General features: G+C 34.8%; 1 pseudogene; it reads right to left on the bottom strand.

Moving 5' to 3' along the window:
* Positions 1-8980: 8980 nt before the first annotated feature.
* Positions 8981-21414, bottom strand: LOC143379531 (thymidylate synthase-like; annotated as a pseudogene).
* Between the last annotated feature and the right edge of the window lie 447 nt (positions 21415-21861).

The raw sequence follows: 21861 nt of genomic DNA, 5'->3' as shown, positions 1-21861 counted from the left end.
ATCAGTAAGAAAACTACTTTTTACTTATGCAAAATGAAAAGATTTAGATTAACTTTGAGGCTTTGATTCAGTTTAAGTTCCCTTCCTATTTACTTACCCTCGTTAGTTTAAGAAGCTAAAATTTTTACAAAAACAGAGGACCTTAAAGATAAATCATAGTGTGAATGACTCCAGTGAGCAGCTTCATTTTGGTAACTACACTTCCTCTTTTCTTTTTACCCCCTAAATTCTAAGCCATCAACTTATATCTTACTTTTCTCACAGTCTGAAATATCTGTCTACAGAGGGCCCACTGAGGAATCATATCAGTTCTTAAATAGAGGTGTGTGAACAAGCGTGGGGAAATCAGGAAATACAGCAGTGTCAACTCATGGATGCACAGGGCATACCCATGATATTAAAGCCTGTACAATATGGTTATCCCATGATTTATTTTGTATGTATTCATGGATTGGGATTGATTCTTTAAAAACAATAATTACCTTTATGAAATAACATTACAGATAATGATTTTGTCAGACTTGAGGAACAGGAAATGAAATATTACATTTGAAAATTCAATTTTATTCATTTCTATAATTTGCTAGTGACAGTACGGCTGCAAATAAAAATCTCTTGAATTTTGACTTATCTGGAATAAGTAAAAGAAGCACAGCAGAAAATTCATTTGTTGATAATCATCAATACTTATGTTTTTATTGTATATCCCCAAATAAGAAGACAGGTTCTGACTTGATTGTATAAAAAATAAGAAGCATTTTTTAAATGAATGCTTCAAATTAAAAAAAAATGTGTATCTTTTCATTTTTTAGTTTTTTAAATATTTTATATTTTTACATTGACAGATAAAATTGTACTTACTATAAACAATATCTTGTGAATATATATACATTGTGGAACACAAAATCTAGGTTATCAACATATGCATTACCTTGCACAGTATTATAGTGAGAAGATGATAAATATATTAACACTTTTCAAGAACAAAATACATTAATGAAGATACCCTGTGGTACAATAGAGCTCTTGAATTTATACTTCTTATTTAAGTGAAATTTTGGAGTGTAGGACAAAAGTCTCCCCAGTTTTCACCCCTAACATCCTAACCCCTGTTAATTACCATTTACTGTCTACATCTATGATACCAACTTTTTAGATGTGGTATATGAATGAAATGGCACAAAATTGACCTTCTGTATCTTATATATTTTATTGAACATGATATCTTCCTGATTCATTCATGCTGCTGCAACTGACAAGCTTGTTAGTTTTATAGCTTAATGCTATTCTCCTGTACATCACATTTTCACTAGAGATTCATTCACTGATGGACAGGAAACTTGATTCTACAAAATCTTGACTAATGTGAATAAGGCTGCAACAAACATGGGAGTGTCAGAGTCTCTTAGACATATTGATTTCATTCATTTTGAATATATGAACCCAGAAGTAGGACTTATGGATCAAAATGCAGTTAATTTTTAAAAATCTGAGGACTCTCTGTACTCTTTTAAACTATTTTTTAATTGCCATACTAACATACATTGCCTTCATTGGAGTGGAAATGGTTTCTCTAAATCCTTGTCAACATCAATTAAGTTTTTCTTCTTACTTATAGCTATTTACTGGGGTAACAAGGTATTGTGGTGTCCATTTTCATAATCCTGATGACTAATTTGATATTTTTATATACAGGTTGAACATTTATATTTTGAGATGACATTTCAGGTAACCATTTTTTTCACTTATTTTTCTTTTTACTGAGTTTTTTGTGTTCCTCATGTATTTTGGATATTAATTCCTTAACATCGGTATACTTTACAAGCCTTTTCTCCCACACTATATGTAGATGAATCCTTCTATTAATTGTTTCTTTTGCTTTGTAGAAGATTCTAGTATGGTATTTAATACCATTTCCCTATTTTTACTTTTGTTGCATGTACATTTGAGATCATCTCCAATGAGTTATTTCCCAGAACAATGTTCTATAGCATTCCCCTTATCTAATCATTTCATAGTTTTCAGTCTTTAATCTATTTTGAGATATTTTTATATATGGCATGAGACAAATGTCTAATTCTATCCTTGACATGACTATCATTTCTGTTCTCTTAGCCACTTTAATCTCATATATTAACATTCATTCTAAAAGCATAAGTAATTTATGTACCACCATTACAATATCATTACTTTATTCAATATTCTGAATTCCACTTTGCACTTGTTTTTTCCTGTGAGTGTTATGCTTTCAACTGTTTTTATATTATTTACAAGCATTCATTTATTTTTGGTTCAGGAATTCTTCAGTATTTCTTTTGTTCCAGATAGGCTGGGGATGAATTCCAACAGCTTTTGTTTATGAGGTAAAGTCCTATCCTCTTCAAGAATTTTACCTTATTATTGCACTACAACCAGGTTCTATGGCTCAAATCTGCTTTTCTTAGCCACAATAAAGATTTTGGAGAATGGAATTCTATTTAAATTGATATTTCTGTGAGACAGACAGTTAAGGGGAGTGCTACACAATCTTCCTGCTCTGCCTCTACTCTACAAAGTTGTTTTCTAGTAAAGGATTCAGTGTTTGAGTGAAATCAGTCTGCAAGGGGATTCCTTCATTATACTTGTGTATCCTTTGAAAATTCCTTATCCAGACATAAAAATTTTACATTAGATTTCAACTTTTCTTTGGAGGCAGTCTTCACAATCTTTATTTCTGGGTATATACTTATGTCAGGAAGCTATGTCAGAGGAGTTGCTTACCTTCTCCAGATGCAACAAATGCTTTAAAATCATGCACACTGACTAGTATGGTGTTATATATTAAAATTTGAGATTTTACAAATAAAATTATGACCCTTAGGTACTGGCTATAGATCATTCCATCTTAGAGCATCAGAAATTAATTTGAAAATATTCACCATGGGACTGGGATTGTGGCTCAGTGGTAGAGTGCTTGCCTTGCATATGTGAGAAACTGAGTTTGATCCTCAGCACCACATAAATATTAATAAATAAAATAAAGATAATGTGTCTATCTACAACTAAAAAAATACTTAAAAAGAAATATTCACCACTATTTTTCTGTCTTATTAGTTATTTAATATCACTTATTCCTAGCTGTGAATAACATCCATTGAGTATGTAAATAAGCAGATAAAACATTGTATCTTGTAATTTTTAGACATTTCCAATGCTTGATATATTGATATTACACATCCTTTTCATGTCTAATTGCTATGAATACATAGCCCAGACATCCCTTCAATAATCTACAATTTTATCTTTTATCTGTGCATTTGAACTCTTTTGCCTACTGGATCAAAAACTTTCTTTTATCAATAAGATGAAAATATTCTCTATGCATATAATTTTTTAAAAAATTATCTTGTATAGATGCAAATAAAAGAAGAATTCACAGAATTTTATGAATTTTGCGTATCTATTTGCCGAGCGTGTTGCACATGAGTTTACTCACATTGCACTAAAATTTGACCTTTTGTCTTGAAAAAGACAGAACAATTTTTTTAAACCCCAATGATATATTGGCTTATTATACATGTCTAAAATTTCAATAAAATATGACAAGTAACTTAGAAACCAAAGGACCTTTAATGACCACTAAACTTAAAATTATATCTTTATTGATGCTACATGAGATAAAAATACAGACTATGAAAACATCAACTTTTCAGTGCTCTTCATTTCGCATAACTACATCATAGCTAAGTTTGATGAGTAACCATTTACTTTAAAAAGTTAGTAAGTATAGGCCATGCAGAATCTCATTTTAGTGGAAGTCAGATCCTCCTATAATGATTTCTATTCTCATAAAAGAAAATATATAGCATTCCTGGACCTTTTCTTAGGAAAAAAGTTGGAGTTATATATTGTTTTAGTATTCTGATGATGAAAGGCCAGGAAAAATTTTCCTTTTCTCTGTAATTTCAGAGAAAATGAGGCTTGCAAGTCTGGGGTTGTGGCTCAGCTGTAGAGCATGTGCCTAGCACATGTAAGGCACTGAATTCAAGCCTCAGCACCACATAAAACTAAATAAATAAACAAATGGGTTAAAACTGAAGAATATTTTTAAAAGGTGGGAGGGGAGCTTTACAAACACATTAGATTTACAGTTCCCTAAAGAAGTACCTTGTCTGGAGGCTAGCAATGTCCGATCTCTCCTAAGTGCAGGAAAGTCCTACCCCTTCATTTAATGATGCTACCCACTTTGCACTGTCACAGTTTTCATTGTAAATTTTCTAATTTTTTAAAAGCTGTTTTTTTAAAAAAATTATAACATAAATGTTCTAATATACTTCACAACACTGCTACATGTTCAAAGTTTCTGTCTTGGATGTATTTCACTCTTTGTTGTTCCAATATTAATCATAGCAATAAATTATCTCCCCTAGTTATGTTTTGGTAAGTAGTTCCCTGGGCCTTGCTACCCCAAATTAGAAAAATGTCTCTGTATCTCATGAATCGGTTTTGAAAATTGTATTTAGTTGTCCTGATAATCTACACTTTGCATTCAGATTTTCTCTTATTTTATAATTGTCTACAATGCAAAGATGTGTATACATGTTTGTCTTTGAAAATTATATTTAAACAATTACTAGATATATTTTCTTATTAACGCGTTTGTCATTCTGCATCTTATCATATTTTTTACCCACACATATATCATCCCTCTCAAGCATATATACTTGATATATATATGTGTGTGTGTGTGTGTGTGTGTGTGTGTGTGTGTATTAGAAGATCAAAACCCAATACGTTAGAAGATCAAACCCAATGAGTGGGGATCCTTTTATAATAACATAACAAAACATTTTTTCTTGAAGTAAGAGATAATAATATACAATTATATTATCTATGCCCTTCATTATTTTAATTATAACTATATTTTCCATTCTATGAAGGCCCTCTGTTTAATAAAAATTTTGTAAACAGTGTGCCTCAGATTTCCTTCTATAAAGTGGAGATTTGTTGGAAGTAAATTGATACCTTTTAAGAACCTTTAAATAAAAAATTTTTTTTTAATTATTTTTCTTATCTATTCAATGTTTTTGTACATGTTTTCCATCCAATTACTTGGGTATCCATATTTTCAACCTCCTTTGTTTACATAACAAATATTAATTGATATTCTCCTATGCTCAGATTCTTTTCTATATTCTGGGAATACATAAGTGAACAACATAGATTAAAGTTTTTAATGACTCTAGTGGTTTGAAAAAAATAATCAATGAAATAAACCAAAGTGTGCAGATATGATATTATGAGAAATAAAAGCAAGATGCTAATGGAGCGGAGAGAGTGATGAAGAAGTGAAATATCTCATTTTGATAATAAAGGACATCCTAGCATAGAAAGTGACCTTATAGTAAAGGTTGAAAGACAGTAAGGGTAAGGACTATATGAAAATTATGGGTAAACTGTAATTGGCAAAGGAAATAGCCAACTAAAGGTTGGAAAGTAATAAGGCACTTGTCATGCTGGAGGAAAAATACGAAGGTCACCATAGCTAGGTGAGAATAAGGAGAAAGTAATGAGACAGGGGGAGAGAGGAACATTGGGGCAAAAGGATCATAAAATGGCTCTTTGAATGATTCTGTGGGGTTTGGTAGGAAGCCACAGAAGATTTGAATGATGTTTAATCTTCTTGTAATAAACACAAGAAACTAAAGATAGAAAACAGAGTCTCGTGGTAAAATTGTCATCATCTTCTGGGAAAGAAGCTATGATGGTCAGCCAAAGTGATGGTTGTGCCATTGAAAAGGAAAAAATCTCGAGTTTTAATGACAGAGATTCCAGTATGTGCTACTGTACTTCATGGCAAGAAAAAGAAAGGGACAAGTAGCTGAGCATGTGGTGCATGGCTAAAATCTAGGAATTTAGTAGGGTGAGGCAGGAGGATAAAAAATTTTACGCCTGCCTGGGCACCTTAACAAAACCTGCAAAAAATAAAATAAAAAGACTGATGATATAGCTCACCAGTAAATCCCTGGATTTAACCTGCAGTACAAAAAAGGAGGGGTGGGAAAGGGGTACTTGGAGTATCTACAAGACTTCAGGTCAGATAAGATGGAAGTACAGTTATTTTGGTTATGATGGGAAGTTATTTATGCAGGTGTTAATATCTTGTGTGTTGCAGTGTTAATTAGAAGGGTGTTTTTCTAAATGATAACTAAGTTAATTATTGGATATCAAAATAATATAATCAAAACTACTATCTGCATTCATCCCATAAATATTTAGTGGTCAGATTTTTTTTACTTTTTTAGGCTTTTAATCATTCTGGAACCCATGTGTTCTCCCTATTCTAACTAACTGACTTTACTCAATCTTTTTACCAAAATTGCTAAAACTGACTCTGGATCATCTTCTGAGTTTCTCACTGTCTATTCCACACCTCTTGAGCACTGAAGTAAGATAAATAGTTTTGAAATACAGAAGTAGTTATATATTCACCCCAGGTGTTATAAGACTTCACCCTTTCCTCTTCCAATTATCCTCAATAGTAACATTGATGTTATTTTTCACTGGACCCAAATTTTTCAAATGATAATATGATTTGACATCATTTTTATCAAAATTAGAATTACTTTCATTGATTTTTTAGAAAATAAAGGATGGCAGAATGCATTACAATTCTTATTACACATACATAGCACAACTTTTCATATCATATTTACTATTAGCTAAAGCTATTAGCTGATAAAACTGTGATTGAGACTTTATTTTGAAATATAAAAATAAAACTGTAAGAATAACTTATTTTATAGACAACCAGCCTTAGAGTATAATTGCTACCAAGTCCTAACTCTAATCCTATCTATAGATGGCTCAGCATTGGGGACAGAAAGCAGATGGAAGCAGCAGATTACCTGGGGCTGGTATCCAACACAAACTCACCCAGGGGGCAGTACAAGGAGGATTTTCAAGGTTCCCATTCAGCATTCCTTCAAGCAGCAATGCTGGCAAGTAAACAGGAAATGGATATGTACTAGCCTGATTCGACACCTACTCTGACTCAATTAAAAGGCCAGCAAAAGAGGCAACACTCCAGCAGTTTATAGAAATTCCCTCAAATTCTTTTTCCGATGACCTCAGTCTTTACAGATATCACAAATCTGTCTCCAATTTCTCCTCAGATCTTCTTTTAAGATGGAACTGAGCAGGTTGTACAGAGGTCTGCCCCCAGTAACTTCTTACTTCCTTTTCATGTGTTTTTTTTTCTAATTTTAATGTAATTAGCATTGTAGAAGCATCATCATCAGAGCACCTGGGCTGGGGAGTGCACAACTGAGCCTTGGTTAAACCTTCATCCTTTGTTCAGCTTTCAGTTGTGTTCTTCAAGATCCTGAACTTTGGATGTCAGCCAAGATGGAGTGGAAGAAATTATTGGGGAACTGAAAGTAAAACTTGAATAATGATTTGTAATGGGGTTTTCTTCTTCTTTGTTTTTCCATCCTTTTTATTCCAACTTTGATGTGAGATGCCATCAAAAGACAGAAACATGCTATAAAAACTCAAGGAGAGACCACTTTATTCTTGCCACAGGTCTGATAGAGGGGCACCTGCATGCTAGTAGGCATGGAAGGATTCCTTGAGTTGTTTCTCCTTTCATCTCCTCTCTTCTTCTCTCTCCCAGCCCTGCCTTAGGCCAACCCCCATTGGGGAACAGATGTGCTGTGACAGCAACTGTGATATTTAAAACCCAGAGAAAGAAAGAGAAAAACTAAGTCTCTGGCCAGAGAAGGAGGGGTAAAAGGCCTCTGGGAAGTGGAGGTATGTGTATCAGGCAGACTCAAACAGAACAGCAAAGGTAAAAACAGAACTGATACCAGAACCACTGCTCTAAAAAGGAGAGACAACTTAAGGTCTAAACTTACCTACACAAGTGCTCATGAATATGTACACTTAAATTATTATTATGGCCTGCCAACAACATCATTATCATAAGGATTCAAACATGCTACTGAGAAAAATTTTTATTGCCCATGGGGGATTTTTTCTGAACATTGTTAAGACTGTGCAACAGGCAAATGGGTACTTTTTAAATATTTGAGATCCACAGAAAGAAATAATTTTCCAAGTTTTAGGCATTAAAAATTATTGTATAAATACAGTAGACAAAGAAAGAGTCTGCTGTGTGAAATCAACTTGAGATCAATTATTTCAATAATTTTACAGAATTCTCTATAGGAGAGAATAAATTATAATGTATAATACTTCAGAATAGAAAGATTGCGAAGTCTTTGGGGGAAAACAAAAGAGTTTTTAATTAACAATTTGAAAAAGGTATGGATATATCTCCTCAGGGCATATAATTTTGGTGGGGCAATAGTTCTTTTTTAGTTGATTTTTTTATTTGTTCTTTTTACATATATGTTACAGTGAATATAATTTTGACATATTATACATACATGGATTATAACTTAATGGGATTTAGTTAGAATCCCATTCTTGTGGTTGAACATGATGTGGATTTACCCTGGTGGTGTGTTCATATGAACACAGGAAAGTTATTTCCGATTCGTTCTACTTTTTTTCTATAGGACATATTTTCATTATGCACAATTTAATACGTCATTTTTTGCAGACAGTTCTTTATTAAAGTAACATATAAAACAAATAAGCATTCATAAGCTCCTGTATTATGATGAATGGGTTGAAACTCATGAAGTTTTCATGAAGCCAAGAGACTGAAATACTACACATTTTTGCTAAAAGTATATAAATTTCCACTTTCTTCTCTCAGGATTTTCATGCTCCCTCAGTTAACAAAACATGATTACTAAAACATTAGCAGTTATGTCTTCCAATGGTAACATACTTAAAAGCTAATGAAGAGTACTTTGTAAGTCAGAGACAGATTTTTGACCTAGTTCCTTTTTCTTTAGAAAAAAAACTTTCACCTGGGCATCAGGCCCAACCCCTACAGTGACAGGACATTTCCAACTCCTTTGAAAGCTCTCTAAACAGCCATCTGCATTTTAATAGTTAGATGTGAATTTTACCCTTCAATCTGAAAGTTTTTAACTTTCAAGTTGTCAATTTTCTCAACCTTTGGAAGGATTTTGAGCTTTGGGAAAGCTCTAGCTTCTCATATAAGCTGAATTTTCAGTGGCTCAATATGATTCAGTTAAATATGTGCATCTCCCAAAGAATGCATAAAGTCCACTTGCTGTATGTCCCTGATGTGTGCAACCATGTAAGGTAAGCAGGGAATAGCTGTCAATGCTGAAAGGCACGCCCAAGCCCATAATTCCTGACCTATGGTACATCCAGCAGGACAGCTCCCATTCACCTTGTAGAACTGGCAGAGGATATGGCATGGAGGCAGCACCATCAGAGGAAAATCTTTTGGGTTTCCAAACACACATGATAATTCTTCTGGCTTCAGGGTTGGTTTTGATGGTGTCTATCACTTTTTGCAGATGGTCTACTCCTTGATCAGAATAATCTGAATCCATATCTTTGTGTTCTGCCCCAAAATGTCTTCACTGGAAGCCATAAACTGGGACAAGGTCCTTATCTTTTCTGGAGGAGAATCCCAGACCATCTCAAAAGGCTTGAGATGCATTGGCATCCCCAATGTTTAATTCATTGGAAGATAGTTCTTTAGCATTTGTTGATCCCTTGATAAATCACAGCAACTCTTCTAAAACACCATTCCAGAATGCAAGTTTTGTTGAATTGAGGAATTCATCTCTCAGGCTGTAGACAGGGTGCCCGTGTCTATGAAGTCTTCCTTCCTGAAGCCACAACACATGATGTGCTTTATGTGCCCCAGGTACTGCAGCTCCCTGGGCTGCAGCTGCTGCTCTGTACCTTGTTCCTGCAAGGCAGAAGACAGCATACAATGCAACTCAGAACTGGTGGCTGAAGACTCTTTTTTTGGGTAGTCTTTTTTAAATTAATAAATTTATTATAATTAGATATATATGACAGAAGAATGCATTTGACTCAGTGTACACAACTGCAGCACAACTTTACATTTCTATGGTTGTACACGATGTAGCATCACACCACATGTGCAGTCATACATGTACCTAGGGTAATGATGTCCATCTCATTACACCATCTTTCCTGCCTCCATGCACCATCCCCACACTCCTTCCCTTATGCCCAGTCAAAGTTTCTCCATTTTTCCCATGCCTCCCCTCTCCCCATTAAGGATTAGCATCCACTTACCAGGGAGAACATTTAGCCTTTGGTTTTCTGGAATTGGCTTACTATACTTAGCATGATATTCTCCAACTCCATCCATTTACCTGCAAATGACCCCATTTTATTCTCTTTTAATGCTGAATAATATTCCACTGTATGTATATATATCACAGTTTCTTTAACCATTCATCTACTGAAGGGCATCTAGTTGCTTCCACAGTTCAGTTATTGTGAATTGAGCTGCTATGTACACTGATGTGGCAGCATTACTATAGTATGCTGATTTTAAGTCTTTTGGGTATAGACCAAGAAGTGGGACAGCTGGATCAAATGGTGGTTCCATTCCAAGTTTTTTAAGCAAGCTTCATACTGCCTTTCAGATTGTTTGCACCAATTTGCAGTCCCACCAGCAATGTATGACCGTGCCTTTTCCCCATATCCTCACCAATATTTATTGTTGTCTGTATTCTTAATAACTGCCATTCTGACAGATTTGAGAAGAAATCTTAGAGTAATTTTGATTTGCATTTCTCTAATTACTAGAGATGTTGATGAAATTTTTTCTATATTTGTTGATTTAATGTATAGATTCTTCTGAGAAGTATCTTTTCAATAAATAACCCATTTATTGATTGGGTTGTTTGTGGTTTTTTGGTGTTAAGTTTCTTTGAGTGTTTTATGTATCCTGGAGATTAGTGCTCTAACATATGTGTGTCATCTGATAAAGACTTTTAGTAAGTCTTAATTAATGAGGAATTCTCAGCAATTATTGTAGGTCAAATTGTTGCACTCTCCGCCTGAAAGAGAATCTGAGTGCTCTATAAGCATAACCTAATTATAAACTATTTATATCAATGAAAATTATAGACAATAATTAATGAGGACTTGTATTTTCAGATGAAAACATTTTGCTGATAGTTAACAATATACCTCTAAGAGTTCAAGTTACCATTTGGTAAGCTAATATGTGGGATGGGTCCTTATAAAATATCTTGAGAACTTGGTCCTTAGTAAATAGCAGAAGTGAGACATATAACAATTCCTATTACTTGAGAGTAGATGGAAAATTAATAACTTTGGCTATTTTTATGTAAATGTAGACTGATGTAGTAGAATGATAGTTTTAAAATTTTAAAAGTCTCTGAACATGTGTTATTAATTTTATAGCATAATTATATACTTGTAATTATATTTAAAAATTATTTACTTTTCTAATTTCTTTTACCTGGTGATTTTTCCTCAACTAAGGCATTAGATAAAGTGTCAGTGCTCTTTCTCATAGAGAAAATGAGAAACCTGGTCAGCCAAGCATGAATAACAGAAATCCCACATAGGTTTGAGAACTCAGACAAACTTGTACACTTTTGTCCTGGATAGATGGCATCTAGGAAGAACAAGGACTACTTGACAACTGCTTAGAATTCTTCCATGCCCCAGGGCAGCACTGTGAACTCAAGGGAGTCATGGGAATTACTTACAAGATAAGAAAGACCTAAAAATTTAAGATCAGCAATGAGGGATAGCTCAACAACAGCTGCATGGTGAAGTGGGCACCATTATTAAGCAATGACTGAGCTGAGTAGCCAAGGCCAGACAAATGGTAAACAGGGCAGCCAGAATTTATATCCAAGTAGACATCACATTGGCACATGGACAAAGAATAAACTAATGGAAAACAATAGCAAGCCCAGAAACAAACCTATACATTTACAAACTTTATTTGTGACTTTTATGTCAGTGAGAAAAAAAATGGACTATTTACAAAAGTTGACCTGGGCAACACGAAAATTGAAAAAATGAAACTAGTCACCCTCCCCAAGTCATACATACAAAACAATACTAAATGATAATTATAAAATTATAAAATCTTTAGAACATGTAGGAGAATATTTTTTAAATGTGGTTTACAGGTATTCTTAGATATACAAGGAATATCCCATAAAATATTGAATTAGTTATTGACAAAACTAAAACTATTTCCAACTTACAGACTATAAAAAATTGCATGGGAGGAGGGGAGATTCTTTAAGTTTTAATTTTATTTCTTGGTTCTAAAAAAAATATTCAGTTTTCTCTGGACAAAAAAACAAGAAAATTATGGTGTATAATAATATTTCACATTTATTTAGTGGTTTACAGACTAGTTTCATAAAAACCATTTTATTGAATTTTCAAAAATGTTTTGCAAAACAAGTTAGGGCTAGGCTTCCTGTTCTTGTTTTATAGATTAAAAAACTAGATTGTTGTGTTATGTTCAAGATAGTGTGTGTTAAATGCATAGGAAAAGCTGAGTCTTGAAATTTTATCCATACATAATTATCCAAAGTACATATATGAAGACACGAGTTGGTGTCAACATACTTTATATACAACCAGAGATATGAAAAATCATGCTATATATTGGTTATAAGAATTGTAATGCATTATGCTGTCTTTTATTTAACAACAACAACAACAACAACAAATGCTGTACCAAAAAGATTAAAGGATTTGGAATCCAATCAACTGCATTTGAGCCCTGGTTCCACCAGGAATTCTCCACAGGATTGTTAGAAGAAAAAAGATAGAAAACTGTTTTTTAAAAACAGTTATCTATAAGTCACAATAAGAGCAGCTATTACTTTTTTTTTTTTTCCATTGTGCTGTTGAATTTGACAGATATTAAGCACTTAAATCTAGTAATCTCCTCTACTTCTTTTCTATTGCTCATAGACCCTAACTTCATCTTCAAAACTAGAACCCTGTCTCCATAAGGGCAGGGATTTGGGACCATTTCTTGGGTTGTTGTTGTCTACTACACTTACAACAACTCCTGGCACACATGAGCTCCTGATCCAAATAAAATAAGAAATATTTTATTAATTAACTTTCTACATACTGATATTTTACCAATCAGTTTCCATACCATCATCATAAGGATACTTAAAAGTCTGGACCTTGTTTTCTAAGAAAACTGAGTTGGGGGGTCCATGGATATAAGCTTAAAAAGAAAGACTGGAACAGTATGTATCCATCTGTAAAGTGCCATAGGTAACTTCCTAACTTGAGTTCCCAGCAGCCTAAAACTTACCCTAAAATCAAACATGCAGTGAGTAGAAAATCTTAGCAAGAACATGGACACAAAGAAAGACAGACAGTTTTCTGTCCCTGGCTGCTATTGACCTGATATATGGCCCCAGGCAAGTGAATTAACTCCAGATGTTCTACTCCAAGGAAAATGGAGTTGGAGTCAATGATGTTTAAATACCCTTTGGCCCTATCACACCTTTCATTTTTCAACCCAATGTGTCCCAATAAGGAAAATGTACAATTATAAATGTAGACTGTGATACAATACAGGGAAGGCTTTAAAACAAACGAGAATAAGAAAACCTCACAATACATTTCAAATTTTAAAAGAGCCATGTTAGCTGTAAATATTTTGAAGAAAAGTTTTCAAATCCCTTCCTCTACTTTCTAAAGAGGTTTTGTAAAGTACTGTATGTTTTCAATTCTCATCCCTTCTCTCTGTTCCTAAATCATGTATATTTAAAACTTATTATTTTTGATTGGCTCAAATAAATTTCTTAGAAAACATAGCAGTTAAAATGAAATTTTATGTTATAATTTTACTTCAAAAAATTCCAAACCAAACATTCTTATCCTGATAGTGATTATTTGAACTGCATTTTTTTCCAATTGTGACATTTAGTGGAAGTATCTGATGTTAAATGAATTTTAGATCCAGTTTAGAAATAAATAGTTGATAAGAATCATCATGCAACAAATGAGACATATTTTTTTTCCTTTCTACTCATTCTATTACTTCCTTAAACACAAAGAACAGGAGGCTCACAAAAGCCATTATTGCAACACTATATGAAACTGTTTATATACACTTTACAGAAAGTGTTTACAAAACCACAGAGCAAATTTAGACAGCTCCTCTTTCCTACACAATATAAAGGCAAAGGACAACAGAAGTTCAAAGTTCATAGAGAAACATCAAGTAGATAACTCCAATGAGGTTTAAAATGTAGATTACTTTACAAATAACTTTGTAAGTTAACTCTTGGACTTCTTCTGCCTCAATAAGTATAATTAAAAATTAATTTTGGTGTACTTGAACCATGATGTAAATGTTTACAGCTTTGTAGGCCTGGAAAACTGACCTTAAGAAAGCAACAAACCAAATTGCCCAAAACGATGATCAAGAAAACATGTGGGCCACCTATTCTAAGGAGTTAAGATTCCAGACAGTAAGTTAGATGATTTACAAGGAATTAGTGGTTAGTCCCAACTATTTAGTATCATTAATATTGATAATTTTCACCCTGGAGTACCAGTGTAGTAGAGACAAAGGAGGCAAGGCACCGAAGAAAGCAGGAAACAGTTTTATTTGGCTGCAGCCAGGTTCAGAGGGCACAGCTTTTGCTGTAACCAATTAATCTCCCTGAACTCTGAGTTCAGAGAGTTTCAAAATTTTATATCCAGCATGTTAGGGGAGGGGCTCAGAAGTTCACAGTTTGCAAAAATTCACATAAAAACAGCTTTTTTCTTTCACTGTTTTGGGCAGGTTAACTCTTCAATGACAACACCTGAGAAGGGGAGAGCATCTTCTCCACTTTCTTTTCTCCCCCTGCCAGCTGTTACCATGGAGGCCATTTGTTACTTATCTTAAAAATGTAGACATCTCTGTGAAGTTCAGCTCAAGGCCAGAGGCCTTGTTTGCACATTTCTACAAAGTACTATACTGGATATATTTGTGAAGAGCTAGTAAGGCCATGTCCAGCACCTGGAGTGCTGGTATCTTCCCAGCCAGTGGCCAAGTAAAACAGGGTGACATGAAAATAGGAAGTTTGTCTACACTGGACTCTTACACAGAGACTCTTTTGCTGACAGTCCTAAAATCAGCCATGGTGAAGAGGGCTTTTCTGTAGAGAAAGGGGTGCCACTTCACCAGCTCATATCAAGAAGGCAAATCTGCATTTTATAGCTATACATGGCAAAGATGGACCTCAAATTCAATGCAAGGAATGGTTGTAAAATTCAATGCAGGGAACACTAAAATACTCTGTAAATATTTATTACGTAATGAATAGGAAATGGAGAGATGGGATCCCATTAAAAATGACTAACATGTTCAACCATCCTCATTCTAGCAAATGCTTTTCCCTAGGAAAGGAACAAACAAGTGTACCACAACAGAGATTATAACATTTTGGTTAAGTAGAGAAGAGATGTGTATTCCGTATGGAAAGAGAAGGGAGAGAAAGGTCCCAAGAAGATTCTTCCAGCAGAGCAAAGCCTAATCTTATTCTTCCTATTCTTCCTGTGCTTGGGAAACTAGTAAATGGTGTCTAGACCATTTGAAGCAGCACAATTTTATTCTGATACTTCCATGAGGCTCAAACTGTAATCTGAGCATTTATAGAGCTTTACTGGGGTTTATGATCTTAAAGACATTACAAAGATTGTGACTTTTGAGAAGTCATTTTGTTTTGCTTCAGTTTCTTTATTAGTAGATATATCTGCATTATAGAAATTTTCATTATAGAGGAATAATATGCATATAAAATAGGGTAATACACTTGAAGGTTTCACATGTAAAATCTTGTGTTCTCATTTAGGCAGCTTATATCTTTTCATTTAGTAAAATTTTATACAAAATTTCTCAACAGTCTTGCATTGTTCTTATTTTTTCCCTATGTTTGTCATATATTTTTCATTTTTTATCTTTCTTGGTTATTTCATTGTCAATTGAATCATTTTTCTTATTGTATTTTGAATATTGATCGCCTATGTTAAAACTGCTGCTTTATTGTGTGTATGGACACTACTGGGTATATGGCTGTTTTCTTGTTAATTCTTATTTTTTTCATAGATACATCCCAAGCAGTCAGAAAAGTTTAAAAATATATTTGTTGTAATCTTAAAAAAAAAAAACTTGCAATTTTGAAGCTGTTAATACATTAGGCCATTGATTCAATATACTCTGTATTAAAAATCCACTGTTCAGAGATTAAATTTTAAGTTATTTTACAAGAAAGGTTGTGATGTCAAAGGTCTTTTTGACATCCTGGCAAATAATTCCATTTATATCATACACACAACATCCATATGCACATACACATACAGTAAAGTAGCAATTTTAATATAGGCAAACAATACTCAAAATACATTAGAAAAAAATGATCCCATTCTCAACTGTAAGAAAGAGCATGAAATAGCCAGGAATGATTTTAAACTGTGAAAACTGGAAATCTATATGCAACAAAATGAAACTGAATCCCTTTCTCTAGCCATGCACAAAAGTCAACTCAAAATGGATCAAGTAGCTTGATATCAAATCAGAGACACAGCGTCTGATACAAGAAAAAGTTGGCTACGATTTACATACTGTGGGGTCAGGCTCCAAATTCCTCAATAGGACACCCATAGCACAAGAGTTAATAACTAGAATCAACAAATGGGACTTACTCAAACTAAAAAGAAGTTTTTTTCTCAGCAAAAGAAACAATAAGAGAGGTAAATAGGGAGCCTACATCCTGGGAACAAATGTTTACTCCTCACACTTCTGATAGAGCCCTAATATCCAGAGTATACAAAGAACTCAAAAAATTAAACAATAAGAAAATGAATAACCCAATCAACAAATGGGCCAAGGACCTGAACAGACACTTCTCAGAGGAAGACATACAATCAATCAATAAGTACATGAAAAAATGCTCACCATCTCTAGCAGTCAGAGAAATGCAAATCAAAACCACCCTAGGATACCATCTCACTCCAGTAAGATTGGCAGCCATTATGAAGTCAAACAACAACAAGTGCTGGCGAGGATGTGGGGAAAAGGGTACACTTGTACACTGCTGGTGGGACTGCAAATTGGTGCAGCCAATATGGAAAGCAGTATGGAGATTTCTTGGAAAGCTTGGAATGGAACCACCATTTGACCCAGCTATTCTCCTTCTCAGTCTATTCCCTAAAGACCTAAAAAAAGCATGCTACAGGGACACTGCTACATCGATGTTCATAGCAGCACAATTCACATAGCAAGACTGTGGGAACCAACCTAGATGCCCTTCGATAGACGAATGGATAAAAATAAATGTGGCATTTATACACAATGGAGTATTACTCTGCATTAAAAAATCTCAAAATCATAGAATTTGCAGGGAAATGGATGGCATTAGAACAGATTATGCTAAGTGAAGCTAGCCAATCCCTAAAAAACAAATGCCAAATATTTTTTTTGATATAAGGAGAGTAACTAAGAACAGAGTTGGCAGGAAGAGCATGAGAAGAAGATTGACATTAAACAGGGGTGAGACATTGGAGGGAAAAAGAAAGAGAAGAGAAATTGCATGGAAATGGAAGGAGACCCTCATGGTTATACAAAATTACATACAAGAGGAAATGAGGGGAAAGGGGAAAAAATCAAAAAAAAAAAAAAAAACAAGGGGGAGAAATGAATTACAGTAGATGGGGTAGACAGAGAAGTTGGGAGGGGAGGGGATGGGGGATAGTAGAGGATAGGAAAGGCAGCAGAATACAACAGACAATAGTATAGCAATATGTAAAACAGTGGATGTGTAACCCATGTGATGCTGCAATCTGTATACGGGGTAAAAATGGGAGTTCATAACCCACTTGAATCAAAGTGTGAAATATGATATGTCAAGAACTATGTAATGTTTTGAACAACCAACCATAAAAATTAAAGGAAAAAAAAGATATTATAGGTTCGCAAAAATGTGACCTATATATATAATTTTAGAACTTGTCATGTGATCTCAGTAAATAAATCAAAATTAATATTTTGAGAAATGAAGCAATAAAATTTCTACTTTCCAACATAGAATACAATTTTTAAAAGTTAGTGTAAATTATAGTAGTGGTAGTCCCCCCCCCCCCGCCCAGTTCTACATTTTATGTTTCTATGTTGTAGGGGAAAGAATAAAGATTGGAAGGTAGTATATCATTCTAGATAAAATAAGGTAAAAAAAATGAAAAATGTAGCAGAAATGTGAGAAATATAAGAAAACGCAGGATTATTGAGAAATTTTATATGTATATAAAATCTATACGTAGAAGTTATATATTGATAAATAATATAAACACTAAGAAATTATATATATTCCCCCGCCTCATTTAAGACAGATGCAGACTCCGATTAGATGATCTCTTTTGATCTCATTTATAATTCTCCTTTGATATAATCCACAGACCCATTTAGATTATTAACAGAATCAAAGAACATATTGATTGTTATCTTTGCTTTGTGAAGGGAAAAAGGCAAAACACAAAATGTTCCTTGATGCTTTTCATGGAATCTAGCCAGCCTGTACCTCATCCCTGCACCCCCCTCCCACCGGGTATCCCAGTTTGTCCAGCCCACTGGACTTCAGCAGGCCAGAGACAGCTGGTGATTAACAGGCCCTAGCTTCCTTAGCAGACTGTCAAAGTGAACTGATGCCTGGGGCGATCTTATTTGCCACTTGCTCTCTCAGGAATGAAACCCAGGTTCTTTACCAGGCTCAGAGCTTGACTGCCAGAAGATTGCATCCTGTGGTCCCAGCACTCACATATTTGGGGGAAGTTCCTTGGGGTTTGGACACCATTCAGAGCAGGAAGAGACTTCCCTTGAGGCACTTGCCTATGGGCGATCCTGCAAACCAGGGCGCTCCAGGGTTGAGGCCGCGCTCTCTTGCTTCCAACACCAAGTCAGAGGGGCCGCGAAGCCTCTTTTTGTCCAGCCCAGGGTCCTGGGAGTAGCCACCGCTAGTGGCTGTTAACCAGGGGCGGTGGCGTGGGCTTCAGGAGGAAGAACAGAACTCCCATGGGATAGGGCGGTGGTCCAGGGACCTACCAGGCGCCGCCTTTCACGTAGGTGAGTCCTATCTGCTTTTCTACTAAGGCAACCACGCTTTGGGCCACCTAGCCGCCTGCCTCCAAGGAGTGCCTGCCACCAGCGAGCAGTAGGGACTAAGGAGTGCCCAACTTCGTGCCCAGGTAAGGGTTGGGGCAGCGCCTGGGACCCGCGGGGGGCAGTGGCAGGAAAGTGGTGCAGAACCTCAGGCGCTGGGGACTTGTGGCAGGAACCCAGGCTCAGAGAGCAGGAGGCCGCCAAGCAGCCCACATAGATGCCAAGAACCTTTGGGGATACAGAGGGCTATGAGAGCTGACTTTAAGGAGAGAATAAGAGGGAGTAATTGAGTGGGACTTGAGGAGTGAACTGGAGAGCTAATGCACCCCAGGCCTGGTCTGCTTGGTGAGGTCCTGTGGCATGCGCAGCTGCCTACAGCTCATCCAGAGTCCCCAAATTGTTTTGAAGGGTGATTTCTCTAGGAGCTGAGGTCCCTGTCTCACCAAAGCATCTATAAAGGAATTTTCCTTTTAAGAATAGAGAAAGCAGAGAAATGTGATCCTTATAAAGAAATAGAGAAATCTTGCCTGAAATGGAGTCCATCTCCGATTGCTCACCAGCTGCCCTATTCTCTTCTCCAGGGCTTTGTATTTGCACCTTGTGAAAATCCCCCTTTGTGAATTTTAAAAGCAGTTGTTATTTTTAGGATGGAAACGGGCTTGTAAACCTTGACATAGCTGTTTTAATGACATTAACTTTAAAAAAGGACGTGTGTGTGTGTGTGTGTGTGTGTGTGAAAATCCAAAGTATTTTCATGGGGTTTTTTTTTTTTTTTTTTTGTGGTTTCTGTAGTTTCTGATTGTCCAGGAGTCCAAACTCTCAAGAATTTTTGTAACTCATATTAGTCTAGTAGCTTTAAAGTTATTTTAGGCCAATCAGGAGCTTTCTGTTCCTTGTGTAAAAGTGCTAAACCTGAAGAATGAGCTACAGTCTTGCTGTTCTTGCCTAAAGTGTTTAAATTCAGATCTTTATACTGGCTTTTTGTGTGTGTGTGTGTGTGTGTGTGTGTGTGTGTGTGTGTGTGGTTGTTGTGTGTTACAGGCCCAGGACTCTAGCTACAGCCTTAGACATGTATTCTGTATTTTGGTATCTGAACATTATATTTTCCAGCTTTGCTAAATTTGGGTTGATAAAGTTGACACATTTTCTGAAAATAGATCTGGCAGAGTCTAAGTGCTGAGTTTTGACAGATGAATGAGGGTGTATGTTGTTCATGCTGTATTCATTTTTAAAACATTATTAAAGATAGTTTTTTTTAAATGAGAAAATTTAGTAATCTATATGCTTTCAATGTATATTCTTTATGAATATATCGATGAGATTTATAGCTTGTGAAAAATTACTCATCTTTCTTGGTCCCTTTTTATTATTATTCTTAAGGATAAAAATGCAAAGTAAGAGATTCAATTTGATGATCTTTAATCTGACCTTAGTACACGTATCTATTGGAAGAGATTTTGGTCACATCACAAAATGTAATAGCATCATCCTGCACTTTCTTTTTCAACTGTCTTTTCAGCATAATATTTTGGTGCTTACATTCTTTGAAAAATATCTTTTATCTATTAAATCTAAAATATTTGAAGGTCCATAAATTGCTACTAATTGCTTTGTCAAACAAATATTTGAAAGCTTAAATATACTTTAGGGTATGTAGTACTTTGTGTAACATATAAAGTTTTGATTAAAATATTTGTTATTTAAATAATTTCTGCATTGGAGCTGGTGTTGTGACTCAGGGGTTGAGTGCTTACCTAGCACATGTGAGGCTCTGGGTTGGATCCTCAGCACCACATAAAAATAAATAAATAAAATAAAGATATTTTGTCAAACTATAACTAAAAATATATATTGAAAAATAATTTGCATTGTATTTTATAACTTTTCTTCTTACAATGACCCCTTAATTAGTTTATATGATTTGATAATTTGAAAGATGATTCTAGCAAACTGTTTTTTCCATGAGAATATGAAATAGTTTTCTATTAGGCTTTTAAACTATGTCACATAAGACTATTTATCAATTTGGGGACAAATAGGGAATCAGGAACCTCAGAATGGGAAGAATTGCTCTTTTAAACTAAACTGCAATCATCTATTACTGAACACCTAATATTTACTGTGGACTTTGATCTGGTTTGTGTCTTCACTCATTTAGAGTGTTAGAACCTTAAGTACTTTTCAACCCTCTGTCTTCTTTCTGAAATTATGGGTTACAATAATAACTTTCCTTAAAATTTCTTATCAGTATCAACTGGCATAATGAATACAGAACTATAAGCACACTGGGTATCTGGAATACAGTAAGCCAACAGAACAATGCTGGCCATTGTCTTTATCCATTGTTCCTATATCTGAGGGTAATCAAACATAGATGTTTGATTTTTGGACATTACTCGATAAGAATACAAAGCCTCCTGTAAAAATCATAGGTTACTTTAAAAGTTGAACTTGAACTTAAAACATATTTACATGAGAATCAATTTACTTATCAACATTTTCAAATGAGTGAAATTTGCATAAATTCCCAGAGTTCAAGATTTTTTTGAAAATCCTAGCATGGGTTGCCCACTTTTCATGAGGCATACTCTCTCCACTTTGCCACAAGGCTTCCACTCACTGAATTATTTCATCACGACCTGTTTCACTCATGTGTTTCACCTCCCTTGTTCCTTCAGACATCTGAATTTGTATTTTATTTTAACTCTGGAAATATCCCTTATTAAATTGAACAGTTAATTATTTGGTCCAAACTATAAGCCAAATTTCAACCTTTA

This window comes from Callospermophilus lateralis, chromosome 13 (genome assembly GCF_048772815.1).
Source record: "Callospermophilus lateralis isolate mCalLat2 chromosome 13, mCalLat2.hap1, whole genome shotgun sequence".
Taxonomy (NCBI): domain Eukaryota; kingdom Metazoa; phylum Chordata; class Mammalia; order Rodentia; family Sciuridae; genus Callospermophilus; species Callospermophilus lateralis.
Note: the sequence above shows the minus strand (reverse complement) of the source record. Positions and strands in the feature narration are given on the sequence as shown.